Genomic DNA, 5958 nt, shown 5'->3' on the forward strand with positions numbered 1-5958 from the left:
AACACCGTAGTTTTACACTTTTGTTATCATATTAATTTCCTGAACCAAATAAATCGTTGCTATCGTTACTAAACCAATACTCATGCTAAACCAAATAAATCGCTGCTCTCCTTACTAAACCATTATGTCCCGTACAAAATTTAATTAATTATGTTGAACCATCACATACCTTATATTAATATGAAACAAATACTCATGTAAACGTATGACTTCATCACCTACCTTATATTATATGAAAGACAAATACTGATGTAAAAGTATGACCAGTCGTAAATCAATACTCATGTAAACCTGTAACCAAACGATTGATCATAATTAAGATAAGTCCATGTTTCTTCATAGCAAAACAATTATAGACAAAACAATTGGAAATCTATTGTGCAGAACAATATTGTGTACAATGATTAAATTAAGCTTTGGTTTACCAGTTTTATGGTTCTACTAATATTATAATTTCGACATTTTCGATCTAATCAAGGTATTGTTTATCAATTTTAGTGTTTATTTAAAATTTCTTAGTTATGTTAGTTAGTATATTGTAGATATCATTAGATTTTTTGTGTTCAGAATTGAAACTAAAATATTTTTTTTTTTTTGGCGGCAACTAAAATATTTTTTTTCCTTCCAAAACTCAGTACTATTCAAATAAGACTTATTATTGGGTTCACCCCCTAGAGTGAACCTTTAGATTCACCAACCAATAGGATTGTGTTATTTCATATTCGATATTTTTTAAAAAGAAAACAAAATATTGTCAAATTATATTATCTTTTAAAAATTAAAAAGTAAAAAGAAATAAATAAAAAATAATATAGTAATTACAAAAAAAAAAAATTTAACGTCGTCAGCAAAACATTAAAACCTAAATCTTAATCCCTAAACTCTAAATCCTAAACCCTAAACCTTTGGGTAAACCCTAAACCCTTGGGTAAACCCTAAACTCTAGGATAAATCTTAAACTCTAAATCAAAATCATTGAACACTAAAACACTCAAGGGTTTAGGGTTTAGAGTTATAGGGTTTAGTGTTTTTATTTAGAGTTTATGATTTATCCAAGGGTTTAGGATTTACCCAAGAGTTTAGAGTTTACCCAAGGGTTTAGGGTTTATCCAAAGGTTTAGGGTTCACCCAAAGGTTTAGGGTTTAAGATTTAGGGTTTAGGGATTATGATTTAGGGTTTAGTGTTTTGCTGATGACGTTAAAATTTTTTTTTTTTAATTCTTTTTTCTGTAACTACTATTTTGTTTTACTTTTTTATTTTAAAAACATAATAGAACTTGACAATATTTTCTTTCCTTTTTTAAAATATATCAAATTTGAAATAATGAAATCATATTGGTTGGTGAACCTAGAGGTTCACCCTAGGGGGTGAACCGAAGAATAACTCTTCAAATGAATAATGATTCCTACTTCCATGGACACTAAGAGCAGAAAATCAGAACACAATATTCTTCAATTAAAAAAAAAACACATCCAAAGGTTTTTTCCTATTTCTACGCAATCACCATATTAAAAAGGGTATCTATTAATTAACACAATCATCATCTAATCTATTAAAAAAATTACAAATAAGAAATAGTTCTAAGATTTACCATTTATTTACAATAGAATGTCGCTAGAGTAATTAATAAACTTACATTTAATTATTCTTTGTCTTTTTAATTTTATTAATGCATTTACTAAATTGATTATTAATTGCATTTCCTAAATCTAATGTACAAATTTTAAATTCTATTAATGCTTTTTCTAAATTGAGTATTAACTATTAACTACCCACATGAATATAGTGTTACTATAATGTATTTACGTTAATATATTCTGCAATTTTTTATTTTAAACTTTTATGCAATTTTCATCCAAATTTATTTGACATGATATTAAACAATTTGGATGAAAATTGCATAAAAGTTTAAAATAAAATTCAAAATATATCTCAGCGATTTTTGGCTGAAGATTATATATGTGATACATGGAAGTAGGGTACTTTTTATTTCTATGTAATTATCTTCCCAATAAATTTGTTATTTTCTATTAAACTAAGTAAGCATTTTTTCATAGAAAATCCAAATAATAATTTTCCTAAAACGTCAATTTATATAATTTAGTAAGCTTTGTTTCATTAATATCAATTTCATTGGAATATTTTAATAATAATTTTCTTCAAACGTTAATATATCAAGTTCAACTAGGTTTTAATAATAAACACAACTAAATCAAATATGCATTGAAAGTTAGAAACTATATTTGATGTACAACCACTAGAAGAACAATCTTCCGAATATAAATTGAGATTTTCAACAAAATCAGACATCTATTCTAACAGTTCTAACAGAGCCGTTGGTCAATTTTATTGGATCAACACAAATCTGTTTTGGAAACAACCTGGATTCAGCTTAGTAAAGAAGTCATGATTGAACTGATCCAATTGGTCGGTTCAGTTTTTAAAACATTCAATATCAATTTATTTGCTTAAATATCTAAGAACAATATACTAACACAATGTAAACAAACCTAAAAAGATAATGAATCTTAATTTGATCTTTAAAAATAAAAATAATGCCCGTGCGTCCGCACGGATCAAACTCTAGTTAAGTTTAATAATTATCAACATCTCTCGTATTATTTCCAATACACACACTCACTCCACTCCTCTCCTCTCACCTCTCGTTCAATCACTCTCTCTTTCTTTTGTTATAAAATACAAAATATAAATCATCCTCGCTTTTTATATTATCCAATACGTTATCAGCACGAAACCCTACCTAACTGAGGTTTATCAATCCAAAAATTCTTAAACCAGCCGAGGCAATGTTTAAATTTATGTTGTTCAATATACTCAATTTATTTAAAGTTTATTATTGCTCCGGAGTGAAAGGCTAGGCCTTCTCCGTTTGTCTTTATGGTAGGCTATGCCTTCACGATCAGAGAAATATGTGGTAGGCTTTAATTCCGTGAATAAAAAAAAGTCAAAAATGGTAGATTAAGTCTCCTCGGACCTTAAAATAAGTAAAAGTAAAAATGGTAGACCATGTCTCCTCGGACTTTGAAAAATGATCAATATGGTAGTCTAAGACTCATCGGATCATGTGATAGGCTAAGCCTCCAATTTTATTTATTTCTCTTCAAATTTGTGCAATTTATTTTATGCATTTATTTTATGCTTTTAATTTATGCATTTAAATTTCTGTCTTTATATATTATTATTCTATGAATACGGTTATCATGTCAAATTTGACAAAGCTCAAAATAAATGCCCTTGATATTACGAGAAATAATTATAAGATTTGGGCAGTGTGTGCAAATATGCACCTGAGAGAAAATGAGCTTTGTGAAATCATCGATAAGTTGAAACGATATCGGATGAGAAAAAGAAAAACCATGACATTTTACCCCACTTCAATGATGGTTTATAAGATGAGATGTATCATGAGAAAAGATCTAAAAGATCTTTATAATTAAATCCTTGAAAGAAAGGATTCACTAAATAGTCGGAGTTGATGTAAATCCTCTGAATAAACTGGAAAAAAAATGAAATCATGATACAAAACCATCAAGTCGGTTCTACTAGAAAAGGACGAGGGTATAGATGCGGTTGAAACCGCTATCATGGTCGTGGAAGAGGACGAGGAAGAAGATTCCGTCTTAATGAGAATAATGGAAACTTTACTACAGGAAATGTGGGTATTAATAGCATCGTACTATAGCTTTTTTAACATTTATGCTATTGTATACCAACACTGATCTTTCTAATAGCGTTTATAAAATTTAAACGCTATGCTTGTTATCGCGGGAAAATAAAAAATTTAGCCGCGTTAATTTGAAAAGTGTAAACGCCTTACCATTGCAGATCCAAAATTAAGCGCTATCGTAAATTGACAAAACACATAATTCATTTTTCCCGCCAGATACTTAGTGAAAAAACAAATGTCTAATCTTTTTTCATTTTCCCTCTCATCCTCGTTTTTCACTTCCTTCTCATTCCATTTCATTTCTCAACCCTCCAAGAAAACCTAAACCCAAGCTAAACCCTAAATCTTAGATCCTAACCTTAAACCACAATCCTAAAACTCAAACATTTTCTTTTTTAAATTATAAATATTGTTTAAATATATTCAAGTTTTAACCTTTTATAGTTTTAATTTCAAACATTAATCTAGGCCTCAAACCCTAAATTATACACTTATATATATCATACCCTAAATTAATCACATCTCCTAAACTCTAACTAAAATTCTTAAAATTCTATTTTTTATTAATTTAAAATATTAGTTTTATTTCAAATCTCAAATCTAATACTCTAACCATAAACTTAAATATATACCATAACAAAAATTATATACCCTAAATCATATTACATATACTGTACACTTTTATTTTAAAACTCTAATTTTAAATACAAAATAAATGTAATCAATAATTTGAATATAATTTATTTTTTATATAAATACAATTAGTTAAACAATAAATTATAATTTCTAAAACAATTATTAATAAAAATAGTTTTGGATTGATTAATTTTCGACCACTGATTGGTTTTATTCCAAAGGTTAGAAGTTAGGGAAAATTTGGAGAAATACACTTAGATAAGATATTAATTTGAAAACTACACCATTTTTTAAGTTTTTAGAAAAATACACTTTGGTATATATAAATTTACTATATTGTCCAATCTTAATATTTCTTAATTATTTATCATCATAATTATTTTATACTCAAAGTAATGGTTTTAACAAAAATAAGATGTTTTTCAAAAAGAAATCTTTAGAATATCCACATAGTATTCTTTTTAATATTTTATAAACTTTTTATGCTTCTGAAAGAAAAACCTTCGAGACAACGTCTCGTTTTCTTCTTCTCCTTATCCTTCATTTCTGAAATTTTTTTTTTCTTCTTTTGATCTCATTCAGAGGTTTGTTAATTCATGAACCAGATTTCAGTTTCTATTTTACTTTAAGTGATTTTTCTTTTAGCATGTTGCATATAACTGGAGTTTTTGGAGAGTGAAAGGTGAATAAAGAATCATGGAAATTCATGGTGAATACAAAAAGGAAGTAAATTATTTACCATTAAAGAAGGTTTGAAGTTTGAAGATATGGTTCAGATGGTTTCCGGAAGATTTTTGTATAGATAGGTTGGGTAATGAGTTAGAACGTTTCAACTATGGTACAATGTCTTAGTGATTACAACGCTAACGCTAGTCTATACAAAACCGTGTAAAACGTCTCGAACTGTAGGCTTAGGTCGACTCTTTCTGGTCACACCCTATACGTCAACACTGTGACTATTTCACCTGATCCTTCTCTCCGCGCGAGTAGAAGCAAAGACGGTTGTGGTTTTGCTGTGTGATTTGGCTGAGTGGAGGCAAGTACTGTGTGGAAACCTCTGTTTTTTTTTCTCTGAACATCCGAAAGAGAATTCAAAGTAAAACATGAGAATTCCATAAGAGATAAGAGAAAAGAAAGGTGCTCCAGCTATTGGCAGAACACAGTGGCAAAACTTACGTCGCATAAATGACACTTACGTCGCATAAATGAACACAGTTTGGACGTAAGTGTCATTTATGCGACGTAAGTTTTGCCACTGTGTTCTGCCAATAGCTGGAGCACCTTTCTTTTCTCTTATCTCTTATGGAATTCTCATGTTTTACTTTGAATTCTCTTTCGGATGTTCAGAGAAAAAAAAACAGAGGTTTCCACACAGTACTTGCCTCCACTCAGCCAAATCACACAGCAAAACCACAACCGTCTTTGCTTCTACTCGCGCGGAGAGAAGGATCAGGTGAAATAGTCACAGTGTTGACGTATAGGGTGTGACCAGAAAGAGTCGACCTAAGCCTACAGTTCGAGACGTTTTACACGGTTTTGTATAGACTAGCGTTAGCGTTGTAATCACTAAGACATTGTACCATAGTTGAAACGTTCTAACTCATTACCCAACCTATCTATACAAAAATCTTCC

The sequence above is a fragment of the Brassica oleracea genome, chromosome C2 (genome assembly GCF_000695525.1).
Source record: "Brassica oleracea var. oleracea cultivar TO1000 chromosome C2, BOL, whole genome shotgun sequence".
Classification (NCBI taxonomy): domain Eukaryota; kingdom Viridiplantae; phylum Streptophyta; class Magnoliopsida; order Brassicales; family Brassicaceae; genus Brassica; species Brassica oleracea.